The following is an 18,159-nucleotide window of genomic DNA, read 5'->3' as shown; positions in this document are numbered from 1 at the left end:
TTTTAAGCTAAAATATATTATTTTAATAGTGTTTGAAGCTCGTAGCAAAGTCAAAAATTCTTACTACATTTTTTATTTAAGAAAAAAAAAAAAAAGGTGAAGAAATTTCTCTATTGAAATTCAACCTCCCTAATTGAAGGGGGAGCGCCCTCAAGGGGGAGGGGAGCATGGAGCTGACTGAGCTACAAAATATTTTTATGGAGGGGGAGGAATAGTTTTAAAGGGAATTTGAACTCCTTTTACGGAAATCTCTTTCGTGATCTGTAGAAATTCAGAGAGATGCGTCATCCTCCTTAGAGAGGATTGGCACCCCTGTTTTTTCAGAACTCTCTTCTAAACAAATGGAATGTTATTTGTTTTGATAAAAGCACCTGCTCTTGACCTTGAACAACAAAAGAGTGTTTACAATGAGGAACTACAAAGGGGGCTATGGCTTCAACAGGGAAAAAGGGGAGAGTTCATTCATGCAAAATGGGTGAAGACGATTTCTATTGGGCATGACTTGCTCTGCTAATCAGAACACGCCAAGTCTCCCATTTTGGGACTTCAGTAAATAAAGTCCTCTAAAACTCCTTTAAATTATTTTTCTTGGCCCCCTGTTTGTTGTGATTTGAAAAAAGGTCTATTGAGCTTCATATTCCATGTTCCTAATTTAAAGCATTTGCATTTATTATTTTTAGGGAATTTTTTCCCCGTGTGATGCAAAAACAAGAAATTTTCGCAAAATTTAAAATTTTTTTAAAAAAGAATTTACATTCCAAACCTTTTTCAAAAAATTACCAATAAAGTTTAGTTTTCTATCAGTCATTTTAAAAAATTTCAAAATGATATCTTAATTACTTGATGAGGAAAAAAATCTTAATTGAAGGTTCCCAAAATGGGAGACTTGGCGCTTAATGGGAACTTGAAAAAAAAAATAAACACTCAAATAAATATATCAAATCATAGGTAAGCATTAAAGATTCCACTTAAATGTAAAAGTAGAAAAAGAGGAACAAAAATAGCGGGAGAATCATCATAACATGGAATATACCACGTTAGTGAAAAAAAAAAAAATGCATTGCTTAAGTAGCATTGCCATGTTTTCTCCACATACTTTAACCTAACAATTATACGCAATATTTCCGAACAGTTAATGACTTGTTTTTCTGTATTACATGGATTATTTAACGTTATAATGGCGTGATTTCAATACTTGATGGATTTTTTCTCGTTTTAGTTTAACTATAACGTAACGTTTTGTTAAAAAATTAAACATTAGAAAAAGTACGAAAAATAAAAAGAATTAGAAATAATTCTGAACCATTATATTTACGAAAATAAAAGAGAATCCCAAAATGTGAGTCTTGGGTTAACTTGAAAACTGTCTGGCAAATGCCATTAAAAATTTTACTGTTTTTAATGCAATTTCGCTTTGCACTCAGCATTGAAATAAACAGCACTCTCTGCGAAAATTAGTAAATCTTCTCTAATCAGCAACACGTGATGTAATTTAACTTTAAAACTATTTTTAATTTAACCAAATACTTTAAAAAAATTATATAAACCTGATGTTTTTTTTTAAATATTAAAAGTCTAAATAATTTTTGGAATATAACGAAAGCTCTTCATAAAATTAAGAGAATGAAATTGTACATTTTTTTAAACAAAAAGGTTGCATTTTGAGTGGGAGGCAATTTATTGCATAAAAGATTTTAAAAATAAAAGAAATGTTTTTATTGTACATTTTATAGGCAAATGTGTGTGATGATTTGTAAATTTATCTTAACTAATAATAAAGGTGAAAGTCTCTCTTTCTGGATGCCTAGATCTCTGTGACGCGCATAGCGTCTAAACCGTTCAGCCGATTTTCACGCACAAAGTTAGTCTGTAGCATGGGGGTGTGCACCACGAAGCGATTTTTCGAAAATTCGATTTTCTTCTTTTCCTTTTCAAATTTTCTATAACATTTTCCCGAGCAAAATTATCATAAGATGGACGGGTAAATTACCAAGTTATCATAACGTGGAACCATAACATAGCAAGCCGATTGGCGAGAAATTCATCATACATTATTTGTAAACACACAGGCGAACCAAAAGACCTTTTAATTTTCTACTAAGGGCAGAGCCGTGCGGATTCAACTAATAAAGAATAATGGTAAAGAATAATAAGTGAATTTATAGTGAAAGGGCTAAGCATTTACGACAAATTCCAGTGATATGTTGTGTAATGTTTACCGATGGTAAACAGTAAGTTTCTTGTAATACGATATAATAAAACTCTTTCGAATAATACTGTATATTAACTTAGATTAGCATCCACATTTCAATATTTAGCCAATATGATTTGCCATAGGAGGCCAAGGTAAAAAAAATACCATTTCAGGACAATTTGCTCTACGTGTCTGAACTTTAAACCAGGGTTTTATGACATGTACTCTATGCCTGTGGTATAAAACGTTATATTTCGGATTCGCAATGGGCTTGAAAATAATGCATGGTATGAAGGAAGAATGTTATGACAATTGTATAAAAATAAGCTCTGACCATAACATTTGTTGTTTTATCCAATGAAAAGGAGATGCAAACTGGTTTTATTTCCATTGGAGTTTCAGAGAAAATATTTGAATGTTTTTCTGAAAAGAATGAAGCATAAGAGAAATCTGATTTTAAAGTAGCTTCTGGATGAAAAGAAGAAACAGGGCTATGTAAATACCGTAAAATATAAATGTATTCAGATAAACTCAAGTTTTATTCATTTTATATAGTATTCTGCTTAACATTTACATTTCTGGAAATTCAGAAATTGCAAACTGTCACAAATAGCAGTGCATCGTTGTGAATTATTCAGATTATTCACGGAAAATTAATTTAACTACATTAATTTCTGAAATCAAAGATCTCAAAAATTGGATCTGATCAATTAAACTTTTCGCTTTCAAGGATTGCAGAAAAGGTTTGAAACATCATTTCGTACTTTTTTAAACTTTTTTTTTCCAGACTTCGTATACTTTGTAGCCGGATACTCCACGTTTAATAATGATAGAATTTTATGAACATTTCAATACATCTTTTAAGATTGGTAATTTGTGATAAATATAATGCAAAATGGGCAGATATAAAGTGTTTTAATTCAAAAGTTGTCGCAGCAGTGGCGCACTCAGGAATTTTTCCTGGGAGGGGCTAGAATTTTTTAAAGGAACTCTGATACGAGAAGTAAGATGCAACATCAGTAAAATTTCAACAGCATCCTCCCTCCCAGATTCATGAAGGTTTTTTTTTATTACGTATTATTAAAGTTTTATCACAGTTGTATTTTGATTATATCCAAACTTTAAGAAATTTTAGGGAAGAATAAAATAGAGTTATTTCCTGTTCTCGGTGTTTCCTCTCTTCATCTATCGAACTACAAAATCAGTTAAAATTTTTAAATGTTCTAATTATGCTCAAATTAGGAAAAAAAATTTGAGTAAAGAAAACTGCAGCAAATATTATTATTTAAAAACAGAAAGAGGAATCTCATTGGTGGATAAGACTCTGGAAAAGATTTTTGCAGCATCCGTATTTCAAGAAAAGTAATTTTCAACCATTTTATAAAATTTCCAAAGTTGAGGACCAAGAAGCGCAATTCCAGACCTTCTTTTTGGTCTTGTCAAAGGGGCAATGACTTTTTCTGAATTCCTTGTGTGTGGGTTAAACCCTTTAGCCCCCTCCGTGGGTGCGCCACTGTGTCCCAGAATACATGAAGAAATATAGTATTTGTGCTGTATGAAATGTGCGCAATTTTATTTATTAAAAAATGTACTGATTTTTGTTAGATTTTTTTCTTTAATCAAAAAAAAAAATCTATTTCAATAGGGAGAAAATAAAAACCACTTTTTAAATGAATTAATTCAAATGACTCTTTTATAAAACATTGTTAAGGAAGATATGATTTAATGAATCATTATTCATATTTATCTTATCTATCGTGTCAGGACGTAAATAACGCTCACAGCAAAACTAAGTTATTGGTCACTATCTACCAATCACAAAGCAAACGTAACATACAAATTATAATTTAAAAAAAATGAGAAGCGTTAGACTTCGGCAAAGTGACAGCATTGAGCAATTATAATTTCTGAGAGACACAATAAATAACTTAGGATTAACATTGCAGTGAACTTAATTAAATCCATCCAGTTAAGCTTTCTAAGTCTTAATAAAGCAAACTGTCCATGCCTTTGGAAAATTTTCTTTTCTGAAATAAATGTGAAAAATTTGAAAGTAAAAGAAGTAATCTTTACTAATAATAAAGCTGTAAGTCTCTTTTTCCGGATCTCTGGATATCTGCAGGATGTCTGTTTGTCAGGATCTCTGTGACGCGCATAGCGCCTAGACCGTTCGACCGATTTTCATGAAATTTGGCACAAAGTTAGTTTGTAGCATGGGGATGTGCACCTCGAAGCGATTTTTCGAAAATTCGATGTTGTTCTTTTTCTATTCCAATTTTAAGAACATTTTCCCGATCATAATTATCATAAGATGGACCAGTAAATTACGAAATTATCATAACGTGGAGCCGTAACATGGGCACAAGCCAATTGGCAAAAAAATTCACCATACATTATCTGTAAATATACAGGCGAATCAAAAGACCTTTTAATTTTCTATTACGAGCAAAGCCGTGCGGGTACCACTAGTTAATAATATAAAAACGAAAATGACAGCCGATGCTTTTGCGTTCTGTAGTGTCGTATAAAACTTGTAAGAAAAGTATTTCTTGCATAACGTCGAGAAATTTTTTCTGATCAAATTAATTGAAAAAAAAAAACCTTTTTAAATTCTGTGGACTTTAATGATTGCTTTCAATCCTAATACAGCTCACCTATGTTGTAATGCATACTTTGTGTGGTAAGGATGTAATAAAAACATATAACTATTGCAAAACCATACTGGTTAAGGGTTTTTGTCTTTTTTCTGAAAAAAATCAAACAGAAGTATTTTGTTACTCAATATTCATTTGAACTCAGGTTTTTGGTACATAAATCAACATTTTCTTTCTTTCATTTAAACTCTTTTTTAAGCTGAAATGTAAGTATTGTTAACTTAATTTTGGAACATAAGTAATTATTGACTTACTTTAGAAATGTGCTCATAGAAGGTATATCAGCAGGAGTTATATGACCTTTCGTTCATTACGTAATTTTAGCAGCAACAATTTTTTTCTTTAAAAAATTGTTTTTTTTTTTCTTTTCTTCTATTAAACAATGTGTAAATGGTTATGAGTCACCAAAAATTCAGAAAGTAATGTCTAGTAATGGAAGTGTCTTACAGCAAGAAATATTTATAAAATGTCTGTTTATCAAATTAATTCTTTAAATTACTGTTGAATGGTGCGTGGACAGTCATTGATAAACCGCTCTCGCCTTCTTTTTTCTGCGTGAGAACCTGATGGATTTGAATCAAACGCACTTGCATCAGCGGACTATGAGTATTTCTACATATCCGTAAATTTGCCTTGTCGTTCAATGGTAGTAGTCGCTGGCAAGAGCAAGCAGTTTAACTGACGTAAAGGGTAGTGTTCTCGTCGGATTTCTTTTAATTTCAAGCAAAATGACGAAATGCCTGGAGCAGTACTAACGTTCTAATCTCCACTTGAGTTTTGGGAAGAGCCATAGGTAGCAGGAGCCATTATCACGGGAGAAAGGGACCGATTGAACTTCAGAAGTCTGGCTTTTCGCAAAAAAAAAAAAAAACAAAAAAACATCAAAACCAAGTGCAAGAAATGTCCTGAAAAATTGTCCCCGAAGCCGTCTGCATTCTTCGAATGGTTTCAATTTAGCTGTGTCCCAGGTTTCTGGCAAAATTGATGCAATAGAGTTGCTCCTGTCAATCCGCTATTTTTCTTGAAAATGAAAATCAAATGACGAGATCCCTGCACCTTAACTCAGTCAAACTATTTTTTCAAAACACTGACGCTATTGAGAGAGGGCCAAAAACGCATGCATGCGCAAGAAGGCTCAAGTTTAGATCATGCAAGCGCGTTTGATTCATATCCATTTGGTTTTCCCAAAAGAAAAGTCGAATACTTTTCTAACAGCTCGCTTATTTGTCGTGGTCCTGAGCGTCGTACTCTTAGAATCCCGTCCCTTCGGCATTCGCCAAAAACAGAAGAATAAACTGCTTCTGTTGTCACTTTGGCGGCTACTTGATTGTCACACCCAATCACTCAAAATCAGTTTTTGGCCCACAGCTGCATCGGATCTTTATTTTGTTTTCAAATAATGAGCTGTCAATAACGGTTTGCTCAAGGCTCATGCTGTTTCATCAATTAGACTCAAGTACAAAGCCGCCGAGAGCAAAAGCGGGCTTCTTGTCATTTTGGGCGCCGGGCCTTCCCACATAAAGCTTGTCTAATTTCTCTACTCCGTTTCAAACCGGGCCCTCTCAAAGGACGGACCCCTAGTTTCCGACTAGACTGACATTTCTTGTCGTCTTCCTGCTCAAGTATTTGTTTGCAAAGAAATGAAACGCAAGAGTTTTTAACACACTTTGTACTCTTGATAGAAAAATCCTTCGGAAATATAGTTTGTGATTTATGGGAATAATGTAATTGGCAAGGGAGGGGGAGGGGTGGGGCAAGCCATTTTATTTTCAGAAAAAAAAAGATGCTGTTTTACCACTAATAAGATGGAACGGTGAACATTCGGTTTACAGACGGAAACGGAAGCATCTATTAATTTTTAGGAATTCCAGTTTACCGTTGCAGATGTGTGTCAGACACACTAGTAAAAGTGTAGTGTAATTTAACTAGAGCCCCAATGAAATGAACGAAACACGTGCATCAAATATTCCCTTTGTCTCCCTTAGTCAGAAACAATTGTAAGTAAGCCGTTTACTAATTACATGAAAACGTTGTCAAACTGTAAAGAAGGAGCATAAATAGTCGTATGTTGCCATTTTGAAAATTGGTTTGACAGACGACTTGCAACGCTTATAAAAGAGAGATGCTAGGTTTATAACTTCCGACACAAGTAACACATGTTGTGCAGGAAATATTCATTATGTAAATTGAATATTTGCGCTTGATTCATCTCGCGTTTTTGTTTGTGTTAAAGCTTTGCCTTTCGCGTCCAATTTACAAGGTTATTAGCCTTTAATGAAATATATTTCTTGAAAAGAAGATATTTGAATTTTGTAACGTGAGTATTTCTGTCAAAAAGTTCCTTGATACAGGTATAAATATCATTTGACATTTACAAAAATCATAAATTTTATTTGCAAGAAGAAAGAAAGAATATTTTGAATGCAGACTTTTACGAAAATCGAGTTGAAAATCTTAAAAGTGTATGAAGGATTTCAGATATAGTTATGCTAGAAGGATATTTTCTATTTTTGGAGCAGACATATGATATTTTAAAATGATATTCTGCTGTATTCATGAAGCGCATTTAAGATTTATTTACTTGTGCACAATTTTATATTTTAGTCTTCGTACAGAATATAGTATTACTTCAGAAAATAATATGTTTTTAAAAATTCATCTGCACAGCCACCAACTAAAGTTTTTGCATGCAATTTTAAAATAATTGAATACCACATATTTTGAAAAGTTTCCATGAACAAAGTGGTGTTTTTTCATTAAAAGATATTTTTTAATCTGCATTTTTTAAATTTATAGGTTAAAATAGTTGTTAGGAGAGAGAATCTGCATTACGTAATCAATGTTACACAATATATAGTTTTTAAAAGTGGTATTTCAGACCAATGTTTGAAAAGCTAATGTTTGCAAAAGTGTGGTCATTTTTTATAACCACCCATATATGCACAATTATTTCAGTTTTTTGAGTAAAGTACCACCAAGTTAGCGTTAATATTTCAAAATGTATAAAAAGTTTAGAGATATCGCTTTTTTTCACATTAAAAGTGTTAAGCAGTTGTTTAATTTTGTGTATTGTCTCACTTTCATATATACTACGACACAGTTAGAAATAAATTCGGGGAGTAAAAGAAAAAAGCGTACTCCTTTATAAAATAAATTATAAACGCATAACTTACAAAATGAGCTTGCTATAAATGAGTAGTTACATTCTTACACAGCATCATTAAAAAAGACAAATCATTCTGATAACTTAATTATGCGTTAAACTCATGTAAAAACACACAAATGTGCAACTTACATTAAAATTTAATTTTCCAAAAAAAAAATTGAAGAGTGAAAACCGATCGCCAGTTACTCTACAGTACAGGATTTATAGAGTAATCGAAAACACCTAAATTGGACATTAAAAGTAACTAGGAAGGTAAAATTCAAAAACGTTTTTGGTAACTTTCTGCATGACAATAAATTCTAGTTGAAACCATTTGTTTCATATCTGTATACATGCTGGAAATAAAAATGTAAGATGTTTAAACTTAAAAATACATAATCTTTTATAGTGTCATCTTCAAACCGTGATTACGCCTACTCATTAGCTTGAAAAGTCGTGGAATTTTCATAATCTCTTCTACATGTTACCTAGGTTTCATTCATCTACAGTTTAGTTAAAAAAAATACCACGAGTGTGGTAATAGGGTCTGTTTCCTTTTAACCCAACTGACTATATAATCCAATTGTGTGACTGTAAACTGTAACTTCAGTTTTTATCTTTACGGCAACTCATGAAATTAAAAGAAATAGCATTGATTTCAAACAACGCTACACGTTTCCGTTTTTTGCATTTCCTTTGATTTTTCACACAGCTCAAACATTTGATATTCTATTTCCAATTAGTAGAATTCATATACAACAAGCGTGCTAGTATTGAGTTACAGCTGCTGCGCCACAAGGAAGAAAAAAGATGGCGGCTTTGCATTGACTTCACTGTCGAAGACATGTGAATGTAAACGTGTTTTCATTTCCTACTTCGTTTTTTTTCTCATTAAAAAAAAATCTGTTTTTTAGTGTTCGAGAAGCGAAGAAGGACTTAAATTCACACATGTATTAATGCCTTGACAGTCGATATTTTTCATGTGCTGTAAGAGAGAAAAATCTAGGATTATTCTGCCATTTTTTTGTTACTGAAAAAACCAAAATCCAGTTTGTGTACATAAAACGAGGAAAAAAAAATCAATCTATGTATCTGAGTGGTCAAATTATTGACGGAATATTATTAATCAGAGCCAAAATTTTAATTTAGCAAATAGATGTCCGTGTCGGTAAAACTTCACTTTTCAAACTTTGGTTGAAATCACAATGTAATGTTAGTGTTTTTTTACTTATTTATTTTGACATATTTCAAATTTATTTTCATGTATTTCTTACTGTCAAATAATATTTATCCTCATCTATATCTCAGAAAGGTAAATGCATTTTAAAACGATCGTAGGTAAATTATTTAACATGTCCACATGTACCATACTGCCGTGTGCAGGTAAAGGGTAGTAACTGCAAATTTTTCATTTACTTTCCTCTTTTTTCGCATTTTTGTCATCTATTGTACGTTGTCTTTTCTGTACAATCTCGTTTATTTGGTTTCCGGTGAAAAAAAAGCGCGAATAAAACGTCGAATTCCCACATTTTTCTGTTGTTAGTATTGAGTCTACTACGCATTTTATCAAATATCTCAAAAACTCATTTCTGCAGATACTGCTATTTACCTGCACATTGCAGCGTAGTACTTGTCTTTGCAAGTCCAATATTACACAACACTTAACAAAAATTCATCATTTTTGTAAAAACTTTAGTTTTCAATGTTGAGAAATTTTTATTTTGCATAAAGATTGCAAAGAGAGCAAAGGTAAATATGCATTTTTTTTTAAGAAAAGGAAGGATACGGGTAAATTTCAGGTCTGCCTTATGACCAACATTTGAGCTAAATTCAGCACTGACGGTAATGAAAATGAAAGTCGAAGCAAATTTCCATCGAAAAGTCAGATGAAGGATTTTATTTAGAAGCGAAATTGAAAGATGATTTATTTACACACTTCCTATAGAGTCTGAAAAGTCCAATTTACTTTAAGCAGAACAAATTGCACTCGTTTTCATACCGGAGAATCGAGAAAAATACTCATTTGATTAAATTTTGAATAATCAGGAAAAAGATACGCATGAAAGTATCTTAGCTTCATTCTTGAAAGGAAAAGGTAATAGCTAAAGTAAATAAAAAAGAAAGAATCTTGTTTGACAAGAGTGCAGAGTTCGTTAATATATTTTTTTTACGTTTTTAAAAATGATTACGACTTAGATCGTAATACAAGTTCATGTAATGTGCATCCAACACTTTTTTTTTTGTACTACTTGTTTCTTTGAATGTTTTGATGTGTATATGAAGCATTGCGCATTCTAGTGTAAAATTTAGATTATGTTCGCATGAAATGTTCCAATTGGATACCGGTTTTCTGACCGTAGATGAAAACATTCCAGGGACACTTACCGTACTAACCACTGACGTCATCAAACGTCATGAAATCAACCGCCTCGGTTAACCGGAAACTCGATTCAAGCATGACTTAAACGATTTAGTAAGTTGCATTGGAAAGCCATACCTTAGAGAGGAGAAACGATTTGGGTGAAACTGAGCGTGCTAATGGTTTAGTTTGGGTATATCATTGAGAATTAATAAAATGGATGAAGTAAAGACTTTAATTTGTGCAGCAGAGAACCTAAGTCACAATATACATATTCACAATAAATAAGTCTGAATAGTACTATATACATAAAGTATGTCACAAAAAAATATATGCATCCACAAAAAAAAAAAAAAAAAAAAAAAAAAACGAACTATTAACACGGAACTTATTATATACATATAGTGTATGAGGTAATAACCATGTGATTACAAATTAAGAGTAAAATATTGCTTTATTAATCGGCTATGGCATAAAAAAGTTTACAAATCAGTAAGCAGTGTAGGCACCTCTGGCAGCTATGCAAGTCGAAGCCGGGATAACTGTAAGAAATTATATGTTCTACGAGGTTAGATTGCGTAACGCTTGAAACATATGTATCCTGATTTATAATTAGGATTTCCGCGGTTGCTTACTGCGCAGATGCTAGAGAACGCCTGAGATCATTGGCAGTCGTCTAGGGATGACGATGAATCCGGACTGAGTAGCGGGATAATAATTTTATGGAATGTTTCTTGACCACTATTCGGGAAAAAGGGAAAATTGACTGCCCGTCTTGAAAAAAATGTGCCACTGTGTAGAACACAATAAATAGTTTGTTTGCTGCGAATATGATTCATTGATCTCCTAATATTTGATTGATGACAAGTGTGGACATAAGAAGTGGGAATTCCGCTTCAATAGCATTGAATGAAGTGGGTCACACCTATAATCAACTGAATAGGTTCATGCCATAATCTTGCAGTTGGGCAGCTAATGAAACAGTATTCTTATTCTGGGATAACAGCAGTTGCCTTTCATACATGTCTCCACCATGTTCTATTAACGAACGGTCTGATAACCTGCCACGCCACGGGATCACGTCATTTTTTTTGAAGACATTATTGGCAGTGCCACGCATGTAAACAAATGTTACTTTTCTGATAAATGTCTAATGGGAGACTAGCTAGCATAGGCAGTGCATATTGCTTAAGATTTCCTCCACGTAACTACTATCAGCTGTTTTAACATCGAGCGAAGGGCGACTTGAATATTTTGGGACATTTTAGAGGTTCTGCATGTAAGATTCAAAATGTCATTAAACTTGATGACATTTTGTTACATTTTGTGAACATTTTTGAAGCCAAAAATTATTCTCCAAGATGAAACCAGAAATTCTATAATTCCATGGTAGCTGTTGTTAAGCAGGAAAAATAAATATACAGGTAAAGATTCAAGAAGTAAGGTAATGATGAGCGAAAATTAATGAAATATGTACAAAATTTATCAAGTTTGCAATATATTAAGCGCAATAAAACATACAAATACCGTGAAATTACAAAATTTGTAAAAGTAGGTTGACAATTTATGTAGTTGTTTATAATGAATATCTGATTTTGTGTAAATAATCCCTTAGTTTTTTTTTTCCATCTAACTTTTACAATAATGCCCCGAAATATTTTGAAATGTTTTAAGAGTTTAAAAATTCACTGCTCCAAAATTTATTGGGCAATTTGTTTTATTAATTCTCAGAATAAAATTTGTAACTCATGAATTAAAATGCAGTAAAATGAAGAAATATTTTTCTTTTTTCCACTGAAAGATAGAATTTATGTGCAAGGACATTTTGCAGAATAATAAATTAAATGTGCACTTCAGCGAATTTAACGAAGTTATCTTGAAAAACTTTCTTGGAAATTCTATTTATTCCACTAAAAGGTGCACGGACATAAAATATGTTAAAAACGCTCTGTAAGAATTTTAGATAAACAAAGTTTTGAAGGTTTAAATTTAGAAAACCGGCCTCGTTCATTTTGCGTAAAAGCATGCTTAGCATTTCATATCTAAAACGTGATTTGCATCCATTTACGCTTTGTTTAAGAAAATAGAGATCAAATATTTAAATGGGATTTGTTGTTTAATGTTGTCTATATATAACTTTAGTAAGTACTAAATGCGAAATGTTGAAAAAAAAAAAAAAAACCGCTTCAAATGTGCCGAGTTGTAAATTTTAAAATGCATTTTTTCTTTAGTATTTTCTTTTAACACGGGAAAATTTGTCGAAATTTCTCTCTCTTTTTTTTGAAGTCACAAAAATCAAGTTTCAAAATATTTTCCCTTGTCTTGAAAGTAACTTATTATTGTGAATAATTTGTAAATGAAGAAAGTTACTCTAGTTGTCTGTGGTACGTATTTCCAGCGCAAGTGGTTATACATTATAACAGTTAACGAAAAACTATAGACTGAGTGGTAATAGTTTGAATCTCGAAAAAGGCGATTGATCTTGGGCGAGTTCATTTATGTTTGAGTTGATGGAATAGACATTCTTACATGGGCAAAACAGTAAGAAACGTTATTGAGAAAGCAAATGTCTTTTCACGCCCCGATGTAAAAATGTATTACCGTTTATCTGTTGCACACCAAAAGTTGTCTTCATCAGAACGAGGTTGCGCAATTTCATGTTGCTGTTGTTTTAAATTTTGGAGGTAAAGCTTGAACACAAAGAGATGGCGGATGACCTTGAAGCTAGAACACTATTTGTATCATTTGTAATAGGTTATTTGAAGCAGTGAGAAGCAAAGGGATATAAGTGGCAAAATGAAAAATTTGGAGATAACCAGTACACATGGTAGGTGGACTTTTCCTCGGTCTTGGGGGAAGAGATGGTACTAGTAGCCCTGGCAGTTGCTGCTATACAGCATGATTTAGAAAAAAAATCAATGATAGCCTCCCTAGGATGTTGTCTTTAAACGCGTCTTACTCAAAACTTGAAAATGTCCACTTACATCCCATTGCTTTTCGCCGCCTCATTTGTTATTACTTTGCATTAGATAGGATCAGCGAGAACGCCTTTTACTACTCGGCGATTTTTGGCTGATTCTATCAAATACAAATAATACAAATGAAGTTATTGCTTCAAGATCATCCACCATATCTCCGCGGTCAAGCTTTACTTTGATGTTTTGCATTCACATATGATGGAGATTGGTTAAAGGAAACCAGGTAAGAGAATATAGGATCCGGCATATAAACCTCCCGTATTTGGAGAGGACGCTGACTGAGTCGTGTTGTGGATGCAGTGGTGGAAGAGAAATCGACAGATAGCACTATATGCGACATTTGCAGTCGTAGCAGGGCCATCCCGTGTGCCATTCTATTAAGAGTTATCACTTATAAATAAAAAACTTGAAGAAGGTCCGTGACGGAACGGGGCTTGTATGTGTCCTGTTTCGTCACAGGTATTTTATTGCATGTCGTAAAATTATTTTCTTCAAACTGAGTAACTTTTGATGTTCTACATAGTTCTTATGACAAATCTTGGCTGCTGCGATCAAAAATAAAATCTCTAGGTTGTATTATTTGTATTTATGACACAAAATCTAGTTACAAAACTACTCCAATGTCCCGTTCCATCACAATGGCCCAAATGGTATGGTGCGGTAAGCATCCTCACATAACATGTGAAGGAGTACTCGATTTCGTTTTTTGTTTCCAACCTAGCCGACATGTTGCTGTTAGGCTAAAAAAATCATACAAGTTGTTAAGATAACTGCCCCAGATTTTTCGTACATTCTTGTCAAAATATCGCTGTTCAGCTGCATGTTTATATTTTAAACATTTTGGAGATTCTTCGATGGACGCTTTCGCGAATGCCACATTTTTTTTTTACCGCTGACACGACCTGAGGTCGGCCAGGCGTTTTTTTTTTTTCTTTTCAATGCAGCATCTGTGTCTCCGTGTTACACAAGCATAGTTTTTGTTCTATCTGTAACATGATCATAATCGCCACATTCGAATCGAACGTCAATTCCGCCTGAGTAGCAGAAAAAAAAAACACCATTTCGAATATGCCACACTTAAAAAAATGAAGTTTTCAAAAATGACTACATTCATGCTTTCAAATAGTTTTGAAACTTTTTGTTTCAAATATGAGTACCCATGTTTTTAAATAGTGTGCTGATTTATTTCATACTCATAAATGAGTACATAATACTCAGTTTTAAAAATGATTGCATACTCAAAAATGAGCATAAATACCTCAAAAATGAGCACACATGATGATTTGAGTATTTGATGAGTATTTGAATACTTCAAAGTTGAATACCACGTAGTCGGAGCCATTTTGAATCGCGATATGTTCAGATTTGAATACTTTTTCGTCATTTTTGAGATTGTTTTTAGAGTGCACTCTGCAACATACGGTAATGCACACCGCTCCATACCATTGCTATTACAACATATGACACATATAATGCTATCTGTCAATACTTTTTCCACTATCGTAGCCCCATCACTACTCACACAAAGCCCTCTCCATATACAGCAGGTTAACATGCCGCTCAATGGTAACTGCTTAAGTACGATTTTAAGACTTTCGAAATCACAGACCCGAGCACGTGACAACTCATAACTGGTGGATGTTTATGATCTCGTGAACTTTAGATGGCCCAACCACTGGCTCCTTATTCTTACCTAAAATTATTAAATTGTTACTGTGATAAAACTTTAACTTTTTTTTTGTTATTTCCAGTGGTCGGATAACCCAAATTACCGAGTCATGAAGCGCCAAATGTTCAAGGATACAATATTAAAATCTTTTTTTTTTTTTTAATGCAGTGTTGGTATTCTAAATGCTGTTACTGTGATAAAACTTCAATTTTCTTTAAATTTACCAGTGGTCGGATAACCACAACTACCGAGTCATAAAGCGCAGAATTTTCGAACATACACTATTCAATGTTTTTATTACTTTTTTATTTTTTGAGTGCAGTGCTTCAATGTTTACAATTTTATTTTGATTCTTACAGTCTGAAATAAGTCAATTTCATTTAAAAGAACTGAAAGTAATGTTTAAATTGATCTGTTTGCTTTCGAGAAAAAAAAAAAAACTATGTCGATGGTATTTTCATGAAACTCAATTTGTTAAAAGTTGTTTTGTTAAGAGGATTTTTATAGTTACTCTTAATTAACAAATTAGTGCTTTGGGTAAAAATACTAGACTTCTTTCCTTTGCTGTTTGGGTAAATGAGTTTCTTTTTGGTCCAGGATAGTTTTCATTCTATTTCTTAGAAACTTTAACTAAGACATTTAAGGAAAATTATCCTCTTGGTTTAAAAGATAAAAAACGTTACACCGTCAACATAGAAAAAGGATAAAAAAAAAAACGTTTAACTATTTTGCTCTTTTTAGCATTAATTATTTACGCAATCAAGTAACCTAGTGCACTTAGGACATTGGCATTCGTAACTTACGCACAAAACCATATATCAACAAATATATATTTATAGTATGCAGAAAATCTAAACACTAAAAAAGAAAATAAGGAAAGACAGCTGTAACATAAATAAAAAATTAGATCATACGTTTTCCCCCCATACTTCCCGGGTATTTGCTTTTTGCAAGTTCTTTGACATATCAGTTCTGATGCATTTGCTTAGCCAAGGATGTGTATAAGTGTTCTTTGAACCAGTAGCCACATTGGCATCAATCACATACGTCAGCCCACGAATGTCTCTCCATTGCACCCGTAATCGTGACTAACTCCCAGTTAGCATAGAACACAATAGTTTTCATAACCAAAAAACACCGTTAGTTACTAGTTTAAACAGTTTGTTCCAGCAGGATAATGACTAGGGTAAGAGCTCCAGTAGTCGGCGATTTAAGAGAACGATTGTTGATTTTTGTTAACCTGTAAATTTCAGCAATCAATACGACAAGAAAAACATTGTAAGACTTTAAGCTATACCTTTCTGGTAATGATTCACCAAATTGTTTCTGAAGTAAAAGCATTTTTATTTTAAAAACTAACCTATTGTTAATACGAGAAAATGCTCCAGTAGTCAGCCATATACAAATACATTGCTCATCCGTGTATGAGCCCAGTAGTCGGTCGTTTCATTTTCATTACTATTATGGGGTATGAGGGAAGAAAAGTAAACAAAATTGAATGCGAAACTCACGTCACATCATTATATTAACCAAATTAATTACTCCAATAATTACTAAAGAATTCTGCATTCTTGATGTCTTCATAACATGAATGTTTAGATTAATTTTTAAACTCCAACTAGTTTGGATATGCATCACATGCAATACATTTTTTATTATTTATCTTCTACATCACTTACTAAAGTGGTATCGTATACTGCGAAAATAGAAGAATGAAAAAGACCGGGTTCAATCGGGTTAGGAATTTTAAGGGAAAGGAATTTTACAAACACGAGAGCTTGAATCAACCCCCTCCGCCTCCCTGGCGCAAAAAGGTTTCGGTATTAATAAACCTAAAATTACTTAATAATACTATTTGCATTAATAATACTAAGATAAAGACTGAATAAAAGAGTTAATAGATATCATGATCGATATGATTGACATTTGACTGGTCTATGTTCATTGGAACTAAACTTCAACATGCAGAATATAAAATTAAAAATGTAGTTTGGGAAACAATATCGCCTCAAAACAAGGCAAATAAAAAACCCTTCGAAAAGCACTTGAAACATTCGCAATCGTAGGGGAACATCTAAAACAAAATTTATCATAAAAAATGTACTTTTGTTGTGACCGAACTGGAGTAAGACGAATTATGTTGGCAAGTCCAAATTTTCAAAGTTTTTTTTTTTTTGGGGGGGGGGGAGCTAAAGGTATGAATTCAATGCATTTTATAGGAAAAAAAACATTAAAATACAAGCAAAAGTGCATAATTGAATTATGTTTTGAAAATCCCTGATTTCCCAAATGACTGGCCTGTATTCGGGTAAATATTCGGGAGGGGGGGGGGGGTCTGTATTCGGGAAATGGGGGATGTCAGGAAGATAATCTTACAGCTTTTAGCAAGATAATTAGTAAGCAATGAATAAACTAAAATGGAGTGGCTACCAACGTAATTCAACTTTGAAACCATGTTATTTTGAAAAAAATTTAGCATACTTTTGAACAAGAAGTAAATTTTGATTTCATTGTGAATAAAGCCCAATAAATTGAATATTTGGTTAGACGCAGTAATAAGAAGTGGTATCAACATTCGGAATGATTCGTATGAGTAGAATACAGGTTTCTTGAACCTTTGGTGAAGCACATAGTTATTCATACTTAGCAATAGAAATAATAATTACAAGTTTAACGCTCATTGAAATAATTTGAGCTAACGTAATTATTGAAGTATTACACCTTAATTCCATACAATAGGAATGCTTATTTTGTGCCGATTGAATACTAATTGCAATCAGATAATTTGTTTTATTAATTTCATAAACGTATCATAATTTAACAATAAAACCCCTTCCCAATAAATTACCATTCTTTAATGACAAGTTGAGTGTTAGAGCTTATATTCTAAACGCAACGACGCGACGGACTGAATTTACAAACTGTTTCCAACTCCCCCCCCCCCCTTTTTTACTTCTTTTTACAAAAAAGGAAGTTTTGTATCCGCGAAAAAATTTTCACTCAAAATTCGGTCTTAATTTCCATTTTGCTTACCCCCGAATTAATGTTGAGTTTTTTTTTCAACCCGACCACACGCTGCTAAGTGTCTAAGAATGTATAGGCAATGTATAGGCACCCGAAATATCCATTTTGACATTCCCCGAGTTAATTACAACGACTT

The sequence above is a fragment of the Uloborus diversus genome, chromosome 5 (genome assembly GCF_026930045.1).
Source record: "Uloborus diversus isolate 005 chromosome 5, Udiv.v.3.1, whole genome shotgun sequence".
Classification (NCBI taxonomy): Eukaryota; Metazoa; Arthropoda; class Arachnida; order Araneae; family Uloboridae; genus Uloborus; species Uloborus diversus.
Note: the sequence above shows the minus strand (reverse complement) of the source record.